We start from the raw sequence: 23,874 nt of genomic DNA, 5'->3' as shown, positions 1-23,874 counted from the left end.
TCGTTCGTTGCTGCCTCCGCAGTGGTTTATTGGTGTGGGAGATGAGAGCCCCCGAGCAGCAGCGTGGAAGGCACCGCGGGGGTGCCGAGGAGGCACCCCGAGAGCCAGAGCCCCAGCTCCTGCGGCAGGGACCAATTTCCAGCCTCACTAAAGCAGCAATGCAATACTGGAGAGCAACAGGCAATCCCAAACTCCAGTATTTACGTGCTGCTAGAGCACTGCTGACAGCTCTCCATCCCAGTGCCACTCCACGGCCTCCAGACCCCCCCCTCCCCCCCCGGGGATCCTTTGCCCGGGAAAGGACCGCAGAGCAACAGGCGGGGTAAGGGGCCAGCTGAAGGCATGGTGCTCAAGCCAGCGCTGGCCGTGCCCATGCTGGAGAACAAAAAGGAGCTACAAGTCGTTCCTGCCTGCAGGGCCAGCCCTGCTGAGACCCACACACGCACAGACTCACAGGGAATATATTTGTGTCTGCAAAGGATGTGCACGGATACAAGCACCAAGAGGACTTAGCTACACATACCTGTTCAACTGAACTAAAGAGATACATGGGAATGTGCTAGCTTCCACATCTATGATAACCAGAAGCTCACTTTCTTGTCTTATCCTTGAGGTAATGAGGCAGCCCAGAATGGTCTGTATCTCCTTGTCCCTACAAACCATGATGTGCTGCTACATCTCCTCAAAGCCCACTGAATGTTGACATTCCAAATGGTATTTTGAATATATATATATTTTTTTAAAACCATGATATAAGGTACTGAAGAACACTCTACAATGAAGACATTTAACGTGCATGCATTACCACCAACGGGACATTTTTTTTTTTTCTTCACGGGTCTTATCAGAAAGTCTGTAACTGTAAGAGAACAAGCAGTTACACAGTGCAAACAAACCAGTTTCAGAAAAAAAAACCAGAAATAAACTGTTCTCCCCCTGCCCCCCAAAATATTCAGGCCTCAGCCTGAATCTACACGTTCAGATCCAGCAGACCTGCTGCTTTTGCGGCAGATCCCGCAGACCTTCCCGGCCCTTCCGAGGGTCTCTGGGGAAACGTCACCTTGTACATTCCTCTTAGGGGCTGCTGAGCTCCAAGGACTTTCTGGGAGTCGCAATGTTAATAATTTAAATCCAGATCCCAACAAGTTCAAACCTGTTGAGTTTTCCTTAGAATATTTTTTTATTTGGCTCATTTTGACTTTTGAGAAATCTAAAATAGCACCTTTTTTTAAAAAAAAAGGCTTGATTATTTACTATTTTAATGGACAAACCTTACGTGACCAGAAATTAAAGATACCCAGGAACTTCATCACCTCCCCTGCCTGTACCAAAGAAAACACCGGCGCAGGGCAGAAGGGAGGCCGTAGCTCTGAAGCACGCAGCTGCCAGAGGCACTTACACACCAGCCTGCGAGGGCTGTACAGGAGCCGTGCAGAGAGTCTGACATTTTTTGTGTTTCCTTTCGACTTTTTTTTTTTTCTCTCCAGTTATGTGACAACTTCCTTCAATTCATTTTCTTAAAAAGCAGCATCACAAAAAAACCTGAACAATGTCAGAAATGACGCCATTAGTTCAAATGTTTGTGCTGTCCCCTTGCGCTAAACACGCCACTTCGCCGAGTTCCAGTCTGTCCTCCTCCTAGTCCCTGCCCATTTAGCAAACTTAAAAATAGGAATTTCAAAAGCTCTCGTGAGCCGTGCCAAATTATTGCAAATTTTAAATCAAATATTTGCCAACAACAAAAAAAAAGCAGTATTTTTTTGCCACTTCAATGTCCTCACTACTGACAGTACCAGGTCCAACTCTTTACTGAGCAACTGCTACTTACTGCAAAGCAGCCAACAAGTACCCAGAAAAAGTTAAACCTGTACAAGCTAAAACAAAACAACCCCCCACGTAATTTTACCATTGTTTCTGTAACAATGTTTTACTTGACTGTACCTGTGTAGTCTTATTTCTTTCATCTCTTCAAGTGACTCAAAAAAAAAAAAAAGCAACAGCAAACAAGCTCAGCTCTAGAATCCATTTTGATTGTGTTGGAAGTTCACGTTTTAATTAATGTTTTTATATATATATAAAAACGACTCTTTAGCCTAGTTTGACAAGACGGGCAAGAGCTCTCTTCAGCAAGGAGGGCTTTCCAAAGTGCGGGCTCAATACACCTCTACCAGCCTATTCTCTAGTGGAGAGAGAGACAAATCAACATTCACACTGAGTATTGGGCAAGTGGAAATTTGGGATAGGCAGTGAAATACGTATCTGAGAAAATATGCATGTTTATGACATGACAGCATAATTATTTTAAGCAATAGAAAGCTCTGTGTTTGAATCATCCCATCTCACACTTTGGCTTCTTTCAAACTTAAGTTTGTGCTTTGCCTTGTCAATGTTAAATCAGAAAGATGGCAGCTGAACAGGATGGCTTGAGTTTATCTCGACCTCTCCGAGGTGTCACCTGCAGCGCCCAAGAAGGGATACGCATTTCAGAGGAACCTGCGCTTACTTATCCAGAGGGATGCAGATGCTGCAGGTATTTCGGAGCAGGTGGGACACGCGAGCTTACCTTCCCAACTCACCTTTGAGTGCAGGCATGCCGGCTCCCTCTGCCTCGGCTCTCCCTGGACACAGGCAATCGCTGTTTCAAGGGGAACTAGAAAGCAACACACAGAAGGGTTTACGAGGCGCTCGCAGAGCACTGCCGTGCTTCAGGAGCGGGGAGCAGGGCTGGCGGGCAGCCTCAGAGCGGTCCCTGTCCCCTCCCTAGGCACGGACAGACCACGAAGGCTCGGACAGGTACAAGTATTTTTAAAATTAGGGAAAAAACCCTCAAATATCAAGTTTTCACCTCAAGGTAGGGCAGACTATGAAGCAGCACTTAAAGAGCAATTGCATCCCTCCTCTCCTCGCTCTCCCCACTCCTGCAGCTGGTGCTACTGCTGCCAGGAGCGTGACTGGGCAGTGGGACCCAAGGCACGCCGGTGACCCCGAGTCATAACCCGGGTGCTGTACAGCGAGGAGGGACGGCACGGCTCCTGCCGGCCAAAACCAGCGGCAGCTCCGAGGTCAAGCAGGAAAGCCCCAGCACACAACCACGGCCAGCAGCAAGCCCACCTCCCCTCCTCCGAGGGGTTAAAACAGCAGCAGCAAGAGCAGCCTATTGGTCTTGGCAGACCAGAAGCAAAGAAAACATCTTATTTATGCTGATTTAGGTGATAAACCACGCTCAGGACAAGCGGGTAGAATGCAGAGTGGCTACCTGGGATTGGGGATTTTTTTTGGTGGTACTGTCGGGTGCTCAGCCCCTCGCTGCTGGGGGGAGAGACAGGACCCAGCAGCACCCCAACCTTGGAGCAGCACCTCACCATGGCCAGGAACAGAGGTGTCCCGCTGTACTGGTAGCCCCAAATATCAAAAGACCTGCCCCAAAAGCTCCACCTCAAAGCAAAGGCATCACCAACAGCTCTGCTGCCACAAGCTCCACGCCTGCGGTGCATACACCAGCTATTTCTAGACATCGAGAGTTCTACCTGTCATCTCCATAAGCCAGCCACCTACGGAGGTTTAATTAAATCCCCCAAATAACTGGGGAATTCGAACACGCAGAAATCCATTAATGTAGTTCACAAAACAATGCAACTTCGGCTTGCCAAAGTATATTGGGCAATTAAGTAAAAAACATCCCCCCCGCCCCAAGACCAAACACACGCACAAAACCAAAACAAATTCACCCTGAAATACAGAGTTCCCTTAAAACACAACCTAGTCCCTCCGCACCGACACTGTAACCAGAAAAAAGAGGGGGGGGGGGGGGGAAGTGAGAAAGAGCACTATGGGAAGGGAAAGGAAATAAATACAGGAGCCCATGACAGGACAGATTTGCATACAGACCCTTCACTGACTCGCACACTTCAGGGCTAGGTAAGCTCAAAGATAAGTAAATATTAAGCATTTCCTATATATATATATATATAAAAAAAGCACAGGAAAAAACCCCAACCCAACCCTGCTATCGAACAGTTTTTTAGGAGACACACACAAACAAATCCTGGTCATTGTTCTCATTTGAAAGAAGAATTTTTTAAAAAAATTAATTTTTTAAAAAAGGCATTTACTATTTTTACAAAAAGACTAAAATAAATCATCTCGTTACAGCTGAAAGTTTCAGATACTAATTAGCGAGATACAATTACAGTAACGAAATGAAAATAAGGGGGCGAGTAGCACCACCGAAACACTTCCTATCTGCCTGGGTCTGAAAAATCACACCGCTTTCACTCCTGCCTCCCTTTCAACAATGAAATTTAAACAAAAGTCATGTATTAATATTTACAGATGTGGCTAATAGCTGGAATCGGACCCGACGCTTGATCGACAACCACCAAATGGTTCCAGCTATTACATTTCCGATACAACTCGCCTCGCAAGGCTGCTGAAATCGAGCGAGGGCTGCGGGAAGAGAAATGACTATTAAAGAGCACTAAAGTCAGACGTGGGAACTGCACGCAGCCAAGTTACTTTCATTTGTACGGGCATCCACAGCGCATCTCGGCACGCACGCGTCACGCAAAAAATCGCCGTTACGCGCGCTTTAGCCAGCTAAGAATTCTTCCTGGGTGGCACGAAATAAATGAATAAAATATATTTTCTCCCTATTTGTATGTCAAAGCTATATGAGAGTGAATAATTTCTCATACACTTTAGTAAAAGTATTTTTTTCTCACCAATCTACCTAGAAAAAGGTCAGAGAAGCAGCGTGTATTTCATATAAATAAAAGCATATTAGAGCTACATTTTAATTTTAGCACGGCGCACCTTTCGCACGTTAAACCACCCAACGTTAATGTGCTCTTAGGTGGGGCAGAACACCCGAAACCAAACTGCAGCCACAAAGGGCAAATTCAAATAATGCAAAAAATTAATTCGTTAACTTTACTCGATTTGAAACTTGGCCCCGATGTTGCTACCAGCAGGATTGACTGCATTTATCAAGACGGGGCTGTTAATACGAGGGAGAGCTAATGGTGCTCGCAAAGGCCTGCGGGATAAGACTTCAACTTACAGTACTCCAGAAAACCAGTAAAATCCACAGTAAAATTCCAGGATCCACAGTTTTTTCTCAACACTGCTGAGGAGAAGAAAAGTATGATGCTTCTTGTTACTTCCATTTTTTTGCATTGTCATCTCATCCAGTTTTAAACAACAAGGGACAGATCTGGAAGCCCGACTCCTATAAAGTTGATTTGTTAAGAACAGAAAAAAAAAATTTTTTTTTTTTTGTCAGATGAACATTAATTCAAAACATAACAAGCACACAGTAATTTTTTTTTTTTTTTAATATATATTTGGGTCAGTTTGCCTGAAGCATTACTTAAAGCTTCCCTCTTATATTTCATAAACGTTTATTGCATTAGCAGTTCAGTTTTACTGTATTTCCCACCAAAGTGGATTAACTAAATACAGATTTTCACAGTTGATGGTGAGCAATGGAGTTCTTTGGATTTCTTCAGAGCAGAAGATGATGAAACTTGGCAGATGGTCCCTCACCTACACGCGTACATAGGCGTACAACACACAAGCACAATTTATTTGCCTTTTTTTGGGGGAGCAACCCATGTTTTAAACCTTGGAAAACTCACTCTCTCGACACACAAAAATTGTCTTTATGTACCCGATGAACGTGTGGGAAGAATATTGTATTTAGGTTAAATTGAACAGGGAAAAACGCCCCAGCACGATGCGCGTCGCTCCCATCACTGCGGCTCACGGAGTGCAGCAAGGCTGCGCTTGGAAGTCGGCCTTTGCCAGGATATTCAAATTTCCTGTACAAAGCAAGTAACCAGCGAGGGGAGAAAAAAAAAATATAGCAAAAGCTAGGTGCCAATTTTTTTTAATAAATATTTTAATTTATCTCGCCGAATTTTTTTTTTGTTACACTGGTTTTTTGGGGTTTTTTTTGTTTTTTAATGTATAGAACTATTTTCTCACGTGCGCCCGTTTTGGCAGCGGGTGCCGGGAGCAAGCGCGGGTGGCCGTGGGGACACGCAGGCCCGACGCCAGAACGAAGTGGGGGCCGGTAGTCACCGGGCTCCCCGGTTTTTCTTTAAAATATGAGGGAAACGGGCAAAAAACCCCCCAAAAACCACAAAAAAAACCCAACAAAAAAAAGCCCCAACCCCGAGCCACACCTGCGGGGGGCGGGCGCGGCTCCCTGCAACGCAAAAAATACATATAAAAAATAATTATTAATAATAAAAACCCACAAGGAAAAGGCGTCCCCGGGGGAGGGGGGCCGGCTCGGCGGGGCGCCCCGCACCCACGTGGGAACAGTCCCCGCGCGGGACGCGCGCTGCGCGGGGGGAAGGCGCCGCGCGCCGCTCCCGCCCTAACGGTCCGGCGGCGGCAGCGGGGGGCCACCGCCCCGCCCGCCCCCCCGGGCCCGGCCGCTCCCGCTGTCACTGCCCGCTGCGTCACGGGCCGCCGCTCCGCCGCCGCCGCCGCCCCCCGGGGCCGCCGACACCCCCCCCCTCCCATTACCCCCCCCCTCCCGGTGCCGTCTTTGTGCGGCGCGGGGCGGCGCCGCGCGGGCGGGCGGGGGGCGCTGTTCGGTGCCGCCGCTCTCCCCAACCCCCCCCGCCAAAAAAAGTTTTTTTACAGCTTTTTTCCCCTTTTCCCTCACAAGTTTCTCCCGGGTCCGTGTCCCGTGTCCCCCCCGCGGGGAGCGGCGCAACCCCGCCCACGGCGGCGCGGGGGGAGGCGGCGGGAGGGAGCCGCGCCGTGGCCCGTCCCGGCCCCCCCCCCCCTCCCGCCCTCGCCGTCGGGCAGCGCAGCGCGCCCCGTCCCGCCGCCGCCACCCCCCCGCGCCGCTCCCCCCCCTCCCCCCCCCCGTGCCGAGCCGCGCCGGCCCGAGCCGAGCTGTCCCGCCCGCGGCGGGGAGAGGGAAGGGGGGGGCGGCAGTCGGCCCCCCGCGGCGCCCCGGCCCCGCCGCCCTGCCCGCCCTCCCTCCTCACCTCCGAGTCCACTCGAAAATGGCGCCGAAACCGAAAAAACTTCGCAAATTTCATTGTAGGCGGTTGCAAGGGCTGCTGGGAGCGGGGGCGGCGGCAGCACCGCCCGACGGGGCGGGACGGGGATGGCCGCGGGGACGGGCACGGGGCGGGGCGGCCGCAGCCGGGCTCCGCGCGGGACGGGACGGGACGGGACGGGGCGATGCTCCGCCGGGAGCCGGGCGGGCGCCTCCCGGTACCGGCCTCGGTGGGGCGGGACGGCAGGGTCGGGAGATGAGCATCCCCGTGGGCACGTTCCCGCGTGGGTGTGCAGGCCGGCTGCCTTTCGGGTTCACCTGCCCCCCGCTCTGGTGCCGTGGCGGCGCCTCTGTGCCCGGGCCCCGCGGTCAGCCAGGGCTTCGGCGCCTCCGCGGCAGCCGGGAGCTGCGTGCAGAAGAAAACTCTCTGGGAGTTTCCCAGAAAGTGGGAAAATGGGGGGGGGGGGGGGGAAATCGTAAGATCTGCACGGGATTTGTGGGTAACCTCAGCTTTGCCCTTCGTGCAAACAGGCTCGTGCCGCCGCCTCTTTCCTCCATAGTTTACAGCCTGATACAAACCGTCCAGAGGGAGGATGATGCTTTTCCAGTCCCGGTTGGGCGACAGTTGATGATTTTTTGTTATTCACTGTGTGCTTCTGTCCACACGCTGTACACGATTTTGGACTGAGGCTTATGATTTATTTCACCCGCGTTACTGTGATACTCAAGTTCTCCGCAAACACTGACCCGCAGCCTTTCCCTGACCCGCAGGCTCAGGAGATGTTCCCCGCCATGTTCCCGTGCACGGCTGGCACAGCTTTATAACCTGCCCGGAGTCACCCGGGAGCGAGAGGAGCGGGATTTTGGGGCCCACATCACACGTCCTGGGTGTGGGGTGGTACCATGACACGCTTGCAGGCAAGACAGGCATTTTGGAGACCTGGTTTTCTGAAAATTTTGGAATCTAAAGAGTCAGAGCTTGGGAGGATTTGTGCGGGTAGGAAGCCCGGCAAGCTGAGGCATGGGGAAGAGCGATGCTGGGGCAAAGTGGTCCCTTCTGGAGGTCAGAAACTTCCAAGTTTGTCGCATCCATCATTGGGAACGGGCAAAGCTGTAAAGTCTGGTTAGCTTGGTTTTTACTTCTACCCCCACCCCAAGCTGTAAAAAAAACCCCCAAACCCTGTTGTTAAATAATTGCTCTGTTCTCACAGGTGAGCAGTGAAGCTCAATTAATTATGCTTTGTGAAGCGCTTCTGATCCTCTGATGGAAACATGTAAGGGCAAAACACTATTATTTTGCAACTTGCAAAGGCTGATAAGAGCGGAGAAAACGGAAAAAGCCTTACCACTGAAGGGTACTGCAGCCCTGCACTTTTTCCACTCGAGATCTTAGAAACTAGCTGATGGCTGCTGCTTTTCATTTAGAAGGGTTTTTTCCCCCCCTTTTGAAAGAAACGCAATCACTACCAAGTATTCTGGAGGGACTTCATCTTTAAACAAATAATGTTTTTCTTGTTGGGTGTGCACTATTATTTTCTTAATTATTCCTGGATTTCTGCCTGTTCCACCAAGAGTTTTCTCAGATGGCAGAAACAATTGGTCCTTTTTTATTACGCTAATAGCAAAAAGTATCCCTAATAAAAAGACTCTGTACATCCCATAAACTCAAACAGGACACGTTTTGCCAACAATCACACCTCTTCATTGAGGCATCATATATGCATCTTTTTTTTTTTTTTCTTTTTTCTTCCCCCCCCCCATTACTACCATTGTTTACTACTCAACCTCGCTGGCTGACTGCATTTCGGTGTCAAAACGAAAGGAATCGAGTCATTTATTTAGCACCAAAGCCCTCCCACTCACTCTTAGTGCGTACGTCGAGATCTCAGCAGATGTGGCGGGGAATGAATGGGCGAAGAGATTCACCTACACCTCTCACATCTACTTGTGGGTGGCCTCTAATTAATTTGGCTTCGAGGCTCCGCTGCAAGGTAGATGGGTTAGGAAGTCTGGCTGAGAGTCATCTGTTTGAATCATACCTATTTTATGGAGAACTTCATTGTGTAGCTGTGTCTGACTCGCACCCTTGCGAAAACTAATTAAAAAAAAAAAGAAAAAGAAAAAAAAAAAAGCCCTACACTTATTGGAATGTCAAATATAAATGTCAGCCTTTAAATGAAATGGTATCTTGGGAGGCTCCTGCACATTTAATCAGTCGGTTGCACCATCTATATCGTGGACTCAAAAGCAGCAGTGAGAACCACGAAAGGCACTGGCTTAACATCAGCAAAAGTGTTTGCCAAGCTTGGATTATGTCACTGCTTTATGATCTTGCTTTGTAAAGGGAGAATACTCTTGGGGAGAAAGGACTCGGCATGCCGGATCTACAGCGAGAGCAAGGAATGAATGCTGCTCACAGAAACCGGGGGGGAGGGCGAGGGATTGGGTTTGCTGGGGTATTTTTGCAGATGGATGCTTCACGGCCGCCTTCTTCAAGCAGAGATGCGCCTCACAGATCACTCAGGCTGAAAGCAGAAAGCCCCAGATCCCCCAGCGAAGCTGTTTGCTGCTTTCCCCCGCGCTGCCCTCCCACAGGCACACCTGCCTGGGCCCCCGCCTGGGTGCTGCCTCCTCGGCTGCCCGCTGGCTCTGGGTGCATCGCCGTTTCGCTCCGGAGAAAGTGGCAAGCAGCGCCCAGGCCCGCTGGCTTTCCCTCGCCTGCGGGGTACAGACACCCGGCCGGGTTAGGGCTTGTCAAATAGTCAAAATGTGATGCCTTTGCAGAGGTGGCAGCTATGGAACCGGTTAAAAAAATAAACATCCCTGCACCACACATACTAAATGTGGCCTGCCGAAATGCTTCTGCTCCTTGCAGCAGGGATGAGCCGTGGCCCCCCCTTCGGTGCTGCAGGTTGATGGCAAAGGTAGGAAGCTTTCTTTGAAAAGCCCAATTCTGTTAGTCCAGCGCCAGCCTACGTGCCGGGTTCGCCTTTGCTGTCCGCGAGTGGAAGGAGAATAAAGGAAAAAGCTTGGAGGTTACATGTCCTTTGAGGAGTGCTGTTGGTGGGACAGGGAACATCGGAGGGGACAAATGGCTGAAGAGAGATGACTCTTCAAAAGTAGCCCCTGGGGTTTGAGAGCTGTGCTGCCTGTGCTGCCCTTGCTTTCCTGTTGCAGTGAGAGCCTTGTGTGGACCCCACTCCCCCCCCCGCCCCTGACTCGCTGCCGGAGCATCCTGCCCAGCCTGGAAACTTTCCACAGCTACTGGGCTAATAAACTGCGGCTGCTTCTGCTCGAGTGTCTGGCCAGCCCCAAACCGCATCCCGGCACTGGGGTTTGGCACGGAACAAGGGGTCCCTGCGTCTGCAGGGGCTGTGCGGGGCACAGGGAGCGTGGGTGGGCAGCCCGGGGTGCCTGGGGCGGTGGTGGGGAGCAAGCACGGCTGTGCACGGCCACAGCACCTCGTGGTTCCCCATGTGCAGGACGGGAAGCCATGCCTTTGATTCATTGCGTTACCCCACGCGGCGCAGTAAGCTGCCCATCTCGGACTCTGGCTTCTGCACTAACCCTTCCTCTGGCATTTCAATCCCTTGCAACCAGACCGCAGGGTTGGGTTTGTGCTTGGTTTCTTTGTGGGTCTCCTTCATCTGACCTTGTGCACCAGCACCTGGCATTTTGCAATTCCCTCCCGCTTTGTGCGTGGCGTGGAAGTCCGAACCTCGGCTTTGCGGGCACCGTCAGTGTTTGTAGTGGCCTCAGCCACTCGCTGCAGTGTGGAAAATGGGTGTGGTGGTCGCGCCGATGGGTTTTTGGCAGCATCTCTTGCCTTCTCTTGGCTCAAAGAGTGCCCGGAGCGTAGCACTGTCTGGACAGGGATTTCATTACCCACCATCCAGCCTGCCAGCGCAACCTTGTCATTGCAATTTGTCACACATATTTGGTATGTGTTTAGTATCTCGCTGAGGGCTCGTTTGCCAGGCGATTCATCTAATTGCTACTTGTCTGCTGCAAAGAGCAGCTTAGCCTTCGCTGGGCCAACACACGGTTGTGCCGTGGGGCTGTGCCACGCTCTCGGAGGAAGCGCTGGTGCTCCAGAGCAGAGAGGTGTGAACCAGCAGCATGCAATTCCCTTACCATCAACCTCCTTTTTCCACTAGAGGGGCATTATTTTTGTAGAAAATGACTGTTTTTGTCAAAACAGTAATTTTAAAGGCTTTTTGTTGTTGTTCAGGGATGGAAACCTTCTGCAGAGGCACCAGCTCCTCACTCCTCCCCTCCTTGTCTTTGCAGTTAGTTGCTCTATTTATTTGCTGCAAAATTTGCTGTATTGCCTGACATTTTTCAGTTATCAAAATATTTTGATTATGTGCAGGGGAGGGGGTGGCTTGATAGTGTGGCCGGCATCTTGATAGAAAATTGCCTGTAAAATATTCTAAGTGAATTCAGGCCAGGGAAGAGTGAGATACTCCAGCCTGTCCCAGGCAAACCCGTAGCATTGCTGCTGCAACCCAGGCCTGTGCAGAGCCCCAGGTCAGCTCAGACCCGTTTCCCTGGATATTTCCAGCCCTTTCGGGTTTGAGAGCTTGGCTGGAGCGTGATCTCTCCCTATGGATGCATCAAATCCAGCAACTGCAGAAAGGAGGGCAGAGGAGGAGATGCATGAGACATAACCCAAAACTGCTGCGGAGGTTTTTTTGATGCAGCATGAGAGGGGACAGAGGCAGGATACAAAAAGCAGAGCTCAGAGGGGTGGGAGGGGACTTACATGTCAAGGTCACTCCAAAAGGGCTGGAGCTGCTTTGTTTTTCTCGCTGTGAGAAGCAGAAGCATGGCTCTCCATAGGGTAACCGCCAGCATGTTGGCCATGGAGATGTCTTCTGGCTTCATTCGTAAGCAAGTGCCATCGACAGAAGATGGGCTGACCCGTGAGTGAAAACAAAGCTGCTCTCATGCATTTGAAATAATATTGAGAAATTATCTGTTATAGCAGCTCTCCGGCTTCTGAGTGCAAAGCTGTTAACAGTTTTGAAGATCAATATTTATTCAAATGGCATGCAATGACTTTGTCTGCTGTCGCGATTTTTCTATGTCTAAATGCGTTCATCTAACTTCCCCAAAGCCAGCAGGTTTAAAACTTTTTCTGACTTGTGTTACCAAACTTGCAATTTGTCATTAATACAATATTCTATTAGAAATGCAGTGGTGTGCATGCACATATAAATACCGAGCTCTCCTGGCAGAGCAAAATGTCATGATAGGATAATGTGTTATTTAATACAGGGCTGTAGATTAGACAGGGACATTTGCAATACAAACTAGTCCTGACATCAGACATTTGCAAAAGTCCTTGCTATGCTGATACAGTAGGAAAACTGATATTTCCAGCTGAATATTTTTTGTATCATGCTCCTTGACCATCCCATGGACTTCTGCCATGTGACACGTAGTATTAAATTATACCATCCAAGAGTTATTTTGTACAATTCAAGGCAGTCGCCCCAGGAGGCATCCCTTAGACATGTGAGGAGTCTGTGAAATGGTAAGTTAGTGGTTGTCTTTAGATGCCTTGGCCTCCTCCTAGGAAAGACAGTCTGGCTCCTGGCTTTTTACCCGGAAGATGTATTAATTCCTAAACACCAGTTCCTAGAGCTGGTGAAAAGAAAACCCAAGCAGTGAAGCCATGTGTCTCTGATAGCTCACATCCAACAAGCTAGCAGGAAAACACATTTCTCTGCACCACCAGTTGCCCCATGGACCGCTCCTGGGCAGGAGATCCAGCTCCATTTCCAAAGCAAGCAGGTCCATGACCAGCCCAGACCACCAGGAGGGAGCCGGGGAGGCTCCTGAGCAGCCCCCGCCTGCCTGCGTGCTGGCCCCGCGCTCTCAACGGCTGAGTTTTAAGCCTCTCACTGTGATTTCGTTGGGACCACCTTGCCCTTTGCTGTTTGTAGGCAGCTTGTTCCCATGCTGGGTGTTGGACTGCGATCGCTGCCCTTCCAGCAGGTCTGGAGGTCCCTGGCAGAGGTTTGCTTTCAAAATTAAGGCTGGGCTGGTGGAGGACAGGAGCGAGGGTCCAAATGCTGGAGAGAGCCTGGTGGGTGGATCCCAAGCACTCTGACTGCTGGTGTGTCCCTGGTTTCCCACCCTAGGAAGGAGTGGAAAGGCTTCGGGAAGGGTCACGCAGCAGATCTGTGGCCCCCCAGCCCGTGGAGGCTCTTGGATCCCCACCTGGGGGAAGTTTAACTCAACAGGCTTTTGGAGGACCCAGCTCCCATGGTGGTCTTCATTGCTTTTGAAAATCTCCATCCTGGTTTTTGTTGCTGATGCTCATTTTCCCAAAGAAAAGTGTTCCTTTATAATAAGGCAGCTTCAAGCAGGGATAGCCGCTCCGTGCCGAGGCACCCGAGCCCAGCTGCTTGTGTTGTGTTCCGGGGCGGGGGGAGGAAATGGCAGCACTGTGTGTGCAGGCTGACCCTGCACCAGTTGTCCTATTAGCAGAGTTTTAACAGGAAGACAAGCATTGCTCCTGGGGATAAACATTGATTAGATTTCTAGATGGCCAGGGTACAACAGACCTTTAAACGTACATTTTACCCTGAAGTACTCAGTATGCAGAGTTGCATCTACTGTACAACAGAGTGTTTTCCACTCTGAGGAGGATGATGAACCCTCACGTTGCTCGTACCCTAAAGTCAAGGCTGGCAGAGCTCATGGGGAGGCACTTGGTTCACATCTTCTCTTCTTCCAGAGCTTTCTGTCTCACGGTGCGCTTCCTTGCAGGAAGGCTTCAGGGGTGAATCTGGAATTTAGAGCCACACAGGATCTGACTTTCTGTGCAGAACTGCAGACTTGCACCCGGAATTAATTCAGCAATGCACAGTGCAGAAGCAATGGAAAAATAGGCTTCAAATTGTATTTCTCCTGTTGTCCTAGGTGCAAAGAGATGTGGCATGTGCGGGAAGTCAAAACCTGCATGCGGCATGGAGAGTGATTGCACTACACACTGCTTTGCAAATGCCCTTAAAATAGTGTCATTTGGGACACAGGACCAGACACTTACCTGCCACATCTGGCCCAATTCCAGTGAAATCTAATAATAGTTTTATGATTTCCACCAAAACTGCAAACTGTAGCATTATTCATAGAGGAAGAAGCGGTATAAGGAAATAGTTGCTTAACATCATCACTGGACGTCTGTCTCTTGAAAGCTGCAGTCATTCCTGGGGCTCGCGATGCCTCCGTGTCTCTGTACCTGTGAGCTGCTCTGGCTTGTTCTGCAAGGCAGCCGGAGCTCTGCGTGTAGGGGAAGGATGGAAGGCAGCCTGGGGAAATGAAGGTAAACTCCTGCCCTGTGCTCGAGCAAGGGGCAGCCAGCGGGGGTTTGTGACCCCCAGGCACCGGGGCCAACCGCTGCAGAAATCGGGGGACAGCTGTAGGTGCAGGGGTGCTGGGAAAGGCGAGAGAGGAGAAAACGTGGGAGAGAGGAAAGCGGCAGCAAAACCAGTCTAACCCAAAAGGCAGAACGCCAAAATGAGACCACCCAGAATATGTTTAATTAGTACTTTTCCTAAATTAGTGCTTCTCTCTGCTCTCAGTGCTCGTCTGCGCTTTCATGAAATGTCAAGTCAAATGGGTGTGATAACATGTTGCTCTCGAGGGGAATGGGAGAAGGGCGTGCAGGCAGCGAGGAGAGAGCGTGGGCAGTAACTCCGGGCTGCCCTCAGGATGGGGCGCAGGATCGGGCCCCATGCCAGCCCCAAAACTGGCCCTGCTGGGAACAGGTCTGTTTTCAAATGGTGCTGGGGGGGGGCACAACCAGGTGTGACGGGACGGAGCAGAGCTGCCTGCAGAAATGCACATGTACATCCAAGCTGCTGCGTACTGCGGGCTCCCCATCCACTGCGTCAGTCGCACAATTCAAAAAGCGCATAAGGTGTCTCAGTTCACCCGCATTATTTATTTCAGTGGATGCTGAAAACTGTGAGAAATAATTAGTGTTTTTTAAGGGGTAGGCAGGGCCATCTCTGGAGAAGGAAAATCAAGTGCTTCAAAAATGAGGCCATGCTCCCATCGCGGGCAGAGTTGCTGTCACGGTGGTTTGCAGAGGGGAGAACTCTGAGCTCGGAGGCTGGTTTGTTGGCCATGTGGGTGGTGGGCAAGGCATAAGTTGGGTGTCTCGTGGGTCGGCTCCCACCACTGCGCCCCATCTGCAGCCTGGGAGGGCGGTTGGAGACCTACGGCAGCATGGCAGGCATCAGCTTCTGGGGATGTGCCTGCTGACGCACCTTCCCTGCCTGCACGGTTGGGAACGGTGCAGCTTGTCACCCTGCTGTGGCCAGACCGGGACCGCGAGGGATGCACGGAGCAGCCCATTGCGTGACGCTTTGTTGTGGAGGTGGGTGCTCCTCTCCTCCTCCCCTCCGCCGCAACAGGGCCCTGCTCAGCCCTTCCCAGCAAGCCCATCACCTGGGCAGACGTCTGCATCACACCGTTCTGAGCATCTCAGCTTTGCGGGAGCATGCCGAGGAGCCAGGAGACATGGAAACCCACGGAGCAGCAGGGCTGTGCAACCCATGGGGCGAAGCCGAGGAGGAAAGCAAGGAGACCTCCTTTTTTGTTTTTCAGTCTGATACGTGATTTGGGAGAGGTGGCGATGAGAGCTGCTGCCTTTTGGTTTATTCTTTTGCACTGACTACATCTAATAAAAGATTTTAATAAAAAATTAATTATTTCTGAATCTTGCTTCTGGGAACAGGATCTACATTTCTGTACTCCTTACAGGAAAGAAATCCAATTTTGTTTGAAAGAAAGAAATTTTTAGCCTCTTGGGGAAAATACCTAACTGCAAAGAGACAGAAGAAAAAGCCCAAATTAGTTTCATGATGTCAGTAAATGATACCATGAATTGGGAAATCCATGAGTTTCACTGAAACCAGTCATGGTTTCCTCCTCCCTCTGCCTCTCATCTGCTTCGAAACACTTTTTTCGGGCTCAGGGCTGGAGGAGGGCAGAGGTAGCTAAATATTTCCACATCTGGTTTGGGGAAAATTTGGAAAAATAATTTCACTGAAGAATTAACAACAGCAATGGAGTTTATTTGTGTCTCTCAATATATGGCAATATATTGCAGCATTTCTCCTCACACGCATCTGTGCCCGGGCTGCCTGGCCTGGCGCTACCGACTCACCTACTCCTCAGAGAGGAAGGTTTACTGCTTCCCTGAGAGATAACAGGGCTATTCTCAATGATGGAAAAACTTTTACAGTATCATTTTACCAGCCTCTGGTTGGGAAGGTTTCACCATTTAAGCCCTGCTTCTTCTACACTTTCACTAACTTCAACTTTGTGGTTTCATGCACTGAAAGGAAAGCAGCTGTCGCTGACACCAAAGAAAGTTATAACATGGGAGACACTACATGTGTTTAACCATTTACGCTTCCAGAAAGCAGAGGGATCAGTTTTGAAAGATGAGGGATTTCTCTTCAGAAAATATCTTGCCTAATGAGTTGTGCAAAGTGAAAGGGTCGATGACAAGGCCTCACCTGGACAATGCCCCGTGGTGTGGGTCACCGGCTGCGCCCGTCCAGCCTGCTATGGCTCTGCAGTGGTTGGCGGGATGCACAGTTCCACCTTCTCGCAGGCAAAGACCAATTTGCAAAACGCAGCAGCAGTGGGTTCCTTTTAGCGGTGCTGCTTGGGGATCAGGGGTGGGTGCCTGCACCGACGGGCAGCCGTCCTCTGCCAGTGCTGCCGAGGCAGAGCAGGACACCTGGGAGGGACTCGGGGCGGTGGTTAGATGGGAATAGCTCCGTGATGCACAGAAACCAACTGTGAGCTCTCCATGAGCAGAAGCGTCTGTGGGGCATCACCCAGCATTTGCAGTTGGTGTTGGCAGAAGCTCCAGCCACTGGCAGTTCCCTCTGAGGGGGCTTTGACAGGATGCCCCGTAGCAAGGTGGGTGCGTCGGGGCTGGGGAAAAGTGACAGCTCACGGTGCCAGTCACCTCTGAGGACCGGCTGCGTCGGTGGAAGGCATCGGCACATAATGAAACTTATGGACAGGTTTTGTTTTGTCCAGCAGTTGCAGTTTACAAACTTGAGCCAGATCTCACCTCCTCTGTGCCGCCTCTGCCGTCCCCCTGGGGAGGGTGATGGGCAGGGAGCCACCGCGCTCAGGAAGAGGCTTTGTTGCAGGGCTCAGCCATTGAATTCAGCGACTTTCAGAGAACCCCACACTTGTTTTAAAGATTTATTGTTCTCTTTGGAAAGCAGCTCTGAAACGCCGAGTTTGCACACCCTGAACACCAACGTGCACCGTCGGGAGCTGCCAGGCTGCTCATTGCCCCCGGTGAGGGCTGGACCTGGACCATGTGTAGAGCCACCCAGATTTTGGAGTGCTGGTGGCAGGGGCTGGGGTGCAGCATCTGCCTGGCACAGCCTCCGCAGTCAGTGCTGCACGGTGGGTCACTGGGGCTTCCCAGGGTGCAGTGGCAGTGGTGAGGAGGAGGAGGAGGCTGTGTGGAAAGGATAACAACATTCTTTTTTTTTGTTGCTGTTAAATTTACATCCTCTTCCTTCTCCACTGTCTTCAAGCTCCCGTCATGCTGGGCTGCTCCTGGGGCACAGCGAGTGTTTCAGCTCACTTGAGGCAGGTATTTCACCTCCTTTGCTGAGCGGCGGCTCCTCTCCAAGTCCCAGGAGTGTCAGGAGCATGACCAAACCACGGCAGTGAGTGGGGCAGCTGGACATCTCTGCAGGAACATGGATGGGGACACAGAGCTCTGAGCCAGGAGGGCTGGCTGTGCAGCAGCAGCCTCCTGTGCCGGGTCACCCTCCGGGATGTCTGGCTGAGAGGAGGCAGGCTGAGCCATAACCGGGCTTTTATGGGGCCTTGGAGAAGGTGTCTTGGCAGCTGTCATTTACGCCATGCAGAGTGCAGCTCCCCCACCTCCGTCCCTAGTTGGCAATAACCGCTAGAAAGCAGCCTTGAAACAACAACCAGCTTTCTAATAAAGCTGGCAAGAATTGCCAAGACAGAAAATGCAGGAGAACCCCATGCAATCATGGAGCACAGCCTACAAACCAGACCTTGCACTGCGATGTCCTAGCCTGATTCAGTGCTTCCCTGTCCCCTTTGGCAGGATGGTGGCTGGTGGCTGCAGCCTTGGCTCTGTGCTGGTGTCCTCCTTCTCTGCTGGTGGCACCTTGGTGGCCAGCTGTACCTGTGCGATGTAAGAGCGAGGCAGGTTGCCTCTGATGGTGGTGGTGTGTTGCACAGGTTACACCAACAGTGCAAGCTGGGAAGGCGTTGGTGCAAAAAGCTGCACAGTGTGTTTGTAAAAAAGCGGATTGACAAATGCACAGTGTCCTGTCTGTGCCTCTGTGACTTTATTAAAGTGATCCCTGCAGTACCAGTTTGTGTAATCTTCATCATAGCCACGTGTTGTAGTATCACTCCCAAAGCTTTCTTAAAGCTTTTATTTTGGGGGGAAGGTTTTTGTACTGTTTCCGAGGATGTGTGGATCCTGCCTGGATCCTGTGATCCTCTGCCCGGAGCAAGCCCAGCAGCACCGCTCTGCCCGGCCGGCACCGGGCACCCCTCCTTCACTGCAGGCTGGCTCCGAGATGTGCTTTGGGGTGTCGCTGGCCCTGGGGTGCAGGGGTGGCCCAAGGGCTTGGCAGCACCGGAGCGGTGCCGGTGCGGTGCCGGGCTGAGGACCAGCAGAGGGAGCACAAGAGCGCAAAAATCCCACCTGGGAGCGGGGGGACCAGGGCTCCGGCCGCACTGACGTGCACTGGTGTGCACTGGTCCCGTGTGGACCCCACGGATGCTCAGCCCTGCAGGCGAGACACCCGCCGCCCCATCGCAGAGCCGCGGGGCTCCCCAGGGTCAGCGAGCACCGGCGGGACCTACATGGAAAACAGCACCAAGTGGCACGGGCAGCCTCCGTCACTCAGGCTCTCCATCAGCAGCCCCCCGAGCCGCATCATCTGGTGGGCAAACAGCAGAGATAACCGGTCCCGTGCTCAGGATGCAGCTTGTGCAGGCACTCTGCATCTCTCTGTAAGGCATGGCATGGCCGGAGCTCTGCAGCGATGTTTCAGGCTCATCAGGTTGCATTTCTGTCCCCCAAAACTGAGTGTCTCTCCTCCACACGCTGCTGGAGTGAGCAAATCCCTCCTGCCCCAACCCACGCCTGCCGCCGGGGCCGGGGGGTAGGGCAGCGGGTACGTGCTGCACCCCAAAGTGCCAGGCTGCCCTCTGGGCTGTGCAAAGAAACTTTCACCATCTCTGAGCCCAACCTGCTTTTGGAGTTCACTCTCTGAAAAAGACACTGTGGTGAAGTCCAGGGGGTTATTTTTGATGGAAAACTATATTCGAATGAAAACAGAGCAGCCATCCAACTGTAGCTGAAGGACCTGGTGATATCCCTGCTGCAGCTTGACGCTTCCTTTCTTGCTGTGACATTTTCTCTCCCAGAGCCAAAGATACCATGAAGCTCCGGCTTACACCAGGTTATTCACACGGCGGGTATCTGCTCTCACATTTGGTGTCCGCAGCCTGCCTGTCTTCATCGAATAATTCTCTGGCTGCATTCGCAATGCGATGCCTGTGCTGGGACCTCCTTCACCACCATGTGCCCAGCAGCAGCAGCAGGGCAGGTCCCTGCACCAAACGGGCTCTACCTGGGCCAGGCTATCAAAACCGACCATCACAGGGGCTCGCAAAGTAAATAGACAAATAATTTCTAGCATGTCATTGCGGGTGGTATGGTACCGAGGGCTGGTTTTGCTTGCTTGCTCAAGAAGAGATGAATTCCACCCGGGAGGAATTCACTCCTTGCCTGTGCTAATATTAAAAACGTGCTGGATGGTTTAATTTTAGGCCCGGTTATCTTTCTCGCTGCAGAGTTTAACACAATTGCGTGGCAGGATGTCTGCAGAGGTCAGATGGGAATAATAGAGGTGTTAGTCACTCCAGAAAAGGAATTAAATTGCGCTGGGGAGTTTGCACAGTTACTTCTGGTGCCGCCGCGGGGAGAATTGCTAGGTCTTGTCTAGCAAAGCTTCAGCACTTATTTAGGAAAGCGTAGCCTGCATTTTTTACATTTTCGGCTCCCTTTCATAGCGGGGCAGTGGGTCTGTGTTGCAGCTGCCAAGGGGGACTGTCCCACTGGCGTCCGGGCGCTGGGGGAGGGTTATTGTCCCATTGTGCAGAAGGGAAATGCAAGCGTGGAGACGCTGAGCTTCACTCAGAGGCTCATGGTGGCTGAGCTCAAGTCTCTGGGGGCCTCGGTCCAAGCCTTAACTACAAAACCATCCCCATGTGCCAGGCGGTGGGTTTCAGAGCAGCCCCTTCCCTGCTCGTGACCCTTTGCCGGCAGCTTTCCTGCGCTCGCTGCAGGGTGTCCCTCTGGAAACCCTGCCGCTCTCTCCAGCTTAGGCAACAGCATGGATAAACCTCTGTTGCAAAAGCTTGAGCCCCAGCCAAATTTCCCAGAGACCAGCCAAGCTCCAGCAACGCAGAGCCAGGCAGGGTCCAGCTTGCCCCGGCACCGATGCCCAGCTCCAAACCCCAGGGGCTGGTCCCTGGGGTGTGGGTGCGAGTGACACCATGCACGAGGTCCGTGAATTGAGAGTGACCTGAGGACCTTCTTGGTCCAGAGGACCTCCTTGGCTTAAAACACAAACTGCTGAGCGAAGCGCGCATCCGCCTGAAGCTGCGACAGAAGAAAGGGACTGAGCTAACGCCGGCGGGAGGGAATGGCAGTTTTGGAAATGTGTGAGTCATGCTTGGGTCTGACATTCAAGATAAAAAGGCTGAGATGTGCAGGCTGTGCTGGTTTCCTCGGCGGCTTCTCGGCGGGTGAGAGGGCTCTGGTGGGTGCATCCTCGCGGGACCAGCCTCGCTACCCCGGGGCATCCAGACACACAAGAGCAATTGTGGCTTTCTCGCTGTTGGGCAATGGACGGGGCCTGAATATTGTTGTGGATTTCAATAGAAAATGCTTTCAGATTGAAATGACCTTGATTACAGCTGTTTGTATAATTTGTTGTGAATAAGGTTCTGTGCAAAGTTTGACATTTTAGTTTTCATTGCATAATAATTAGTGATTACATTTTTCCAGTATTTATACTGTGCTAATCTTGATATGAGCCTGAAATGCCAGCAGTGTGATGACAAGAACCAGTATTCACGCCAGCTGGGGCATTATTTACTTTCTATAGGACAGGAACATCAAGCAACCAGAATTGCTTCTCTCTCAGAAACACACAACTTACTGATGCCCATTTGACTATTTTTAATTTTATTAAGAGCTCTGCAAGTCTCCCCTTGGGGGACAGATGCAAATAGGGAGATGTGTTTGTCAGGCTGCGCACGTTAAGAACAAAAACTTTCTGCAAACATGTATTCCCATATAAAGCAATTTATTCCCACAGTGTTCCTTTCCATCATTATGGGATTATGGTTTTAGTAATGAAAATGAGGGTGAATAGTCCTTGGTATTTACACTGACCATTTACAGAACCAGAACTTCTTGTCTTCTATGCAATTTCTGGCAAAAATGTATCAACAGAATTATTCAACAAAATAATAATAAAAATCAGCGATTATTCATAGAAATGTAATTTAGATTCAATGCGTCTTTTTGCACGTGATATGACTTTAAGGACACATGGAATTACACTGATTAAACTATAGACCCATTTAAGGTGGGAAAAAAACTATGTGAGCACCAGAATGTCTTACTCTAAGGTAGACTATGTCCAATTTAAATTGTTTGGGAGTGGGTTTTAAGTAAGCCACAAGAAAAGTCTGCTTTAAACCACCACGATCGTGTCTGTACAGGAAGTTGTGTTTGTGTGTTTAAGCCGATGCAAATTTGCGTGCAGACAAACCCTGCGTGGCGTGTCCTTGTGGAGGGTCACATTTCAAACACACAGCATGCTGTACCTTTTGTGCTGACTGCAAACCAGGTGAGCACTGAGAGCTAGGGAAGAAGCTTGAAAAAAATGGGAAATCATCAAGATTTGTCTGTGGTGAACAATGAATCCAAGACAAAAAGGTTGCACTAAGTCGTCAGCTGCAGTGAATTAATCACCTGGTGTTTGCTGTTCTGCTTCCTCCATTGAGTCTCACTGAAGAGTAGAATTCACAGGAACTTTACAGCATTTATAAGAACTTTACATATGTCTATAGCATTTATAGGAACTTTATTTTTTAGATGAAATGTGATTTCTTTGAAGGAAAACTATGAATTGCAGTCAATAACGCCAATGACTTCAAATGGTCACCATGGTAGATTTGCTGACACGAAGGTGAGCCTGTTGGTCTCTGTATGTGCTCAGGCTGTTCTAAAGCACCAACAGGACTCTGGCACCTGCTGCAGCTCCAAACCCAGCAATGCAAAGGGGCGGCTCCAAGTATCCACATGAATTGGGTGGGAAAGATGTTGCTGGAGCATCTCCAATGGGACATCTCCAGTGGGGCATCTCTGACGAGGCATCTCCAGGGGCTGCACTGCAAGATGGGCTTGTGCCTTCCTGGCACAGGCAGATGCAAACACAGAGCTGGAAGGTGGATTTGCAGCAGGAGAGCTGTAGAAAAAGGGCTTGTCCAACACAGGGGTGGGAGACGAGACCCGTCCGGCTTCTCCAGCCAGACCCAGGGGAGTCCAGCCGGCTCAGCTGTAAATGTTATTGTATATTTATAAACGAGAGCAGACTGGAGGGATGACATGGCTCTATTTACCCCAGTGGCATGTGAAAGTAAACACCCCAGATGAGTTGATCATTAACTTGCCTCCTCTGCTTTGCTTTCGTGCCTTCTTGTATGAATAGAAACATTCCCTCTTGACTCCTTTCCTCTGTCTGGTTTTGTTTGCTCTATCTCCACAAGGCTGATTTAATAGCCCTCCTTGAACTCAGAGAAGGCTATCATTTGCTCGCAGATCAAAACAATGCTGGCTGCCTTACATCTGCAAAACCCCCAAATTCTGCTTTACGATTGAGATAAAAATCCTCCTCTCAGAAGGAGAGTTTTCAGAAAACAAGCAGCGAAACTTTGCGTGGTTCAGGACGGTCCCATGAAAACTGAGACTTTACTGAGAGCTTGGGAGCAAGCCAGCTTGATGCATTAATCTCAAGAAATAAATCACATAAATAAGAGATAAGCACATGTTTCCCCCAAGCAAGTAGAGGCCACTTGGCTGTGAAAGGCACGTCCTTCTCAAATAATGAGTGGGAGACTCTAATTTCATGCTTGCAGTCGGTGTTTCTTTAGGGGTTTGCAGGCTGCGAGTAGAGGAGTAGCTGAGCGTTATCAGCTATCTATTGAAAGGCTGTACATCTCGCACAGCTCACATAGCTAGCAGAAAAGTCAGCGTAGACTGTTTTCCCACCCACACACTTTCACAAGGAGTCAATGGCGCCACTACTGCACAGGTCTTGTAAAGGGTCAAGGATTTTTTTTTCTTGAGCGAGCAACAAACTTCTTTTTTCCACCAGCAATAATACTTCGTGACAGCGAGGCACCATCTCTAGGAAACGGTAGTCTCTGATCCAACGGATGCCAGAACTGCAGGCGCGCCGCTGGGCGAGTGCCTGACCTTCGGCGGTGTGCAGAAACCTTTCCTTTGCACCGGGTAAGATTTCAAAGACAGGTGTCGGAAAAGTAGGAAACACCTGAATTGCTGCTTGTGAAATCTTAATCCACCTCCTTCGTGTTTCATTGCATGAGCCTTGGTAATGAGGGCTTTGCAGGCAGCTCCAGGGATGTTGCTTGGGTGTTGTTGGGGTGCTGGGAGATACAGACCCACAGAGCCGGTCCAACACCGGGCACCAGTGGGGCGG

The 23,874-nt window shown here is 50.9% G+C and overlaps 1 long non-coding RNA gene across 2 annotated transcripts; it reads right to left on the bottom strand.

The window, feature by feature from the left end:
- On the bottom strand, positions 1–7,098 carry LOC142603342 (uncharacterized). Of its 2 annotated transcripts, XR_012837258.1 has the most exons (4): positions 7,008–7,098; positions 5,060–5,227; positions 2,577–2,650; positions 1–859 (listed from the first exon to the last, which is right to left on the bottom strand). It is a non-coding gene; the product is annotated as an uncharacterized LOC142603342 (long non-coding RNA). The 2 variants fall into 2 exon arrangements; XR_012837257.1 differs by lacking the exon at positions 1–859 and having other exon boundaries at positions 1,236–2,650.
- Between the last annotated feature and the right edge of the window lie 16,776 nt (positions 7,099–23,874).

The sequence above is a fragment of the Balearica regulorum genome, chromosome 11 (genome assembly GCF_011004875.1).
Source record: "Balearica regulorum gibbericeps isolate bBalReg1 chromosome 11, bBalReg1.pri, whole genome shotgun sequence".
Lineage (NCBI taxonomy): Eukaryota > Metazoa > Chordata > Aves > Gruiformes > Gruidae > Balearica > Balearica regulorum.
This window is presented reverse-complemented; position numbering and strand designations above follow the sequence as displayed.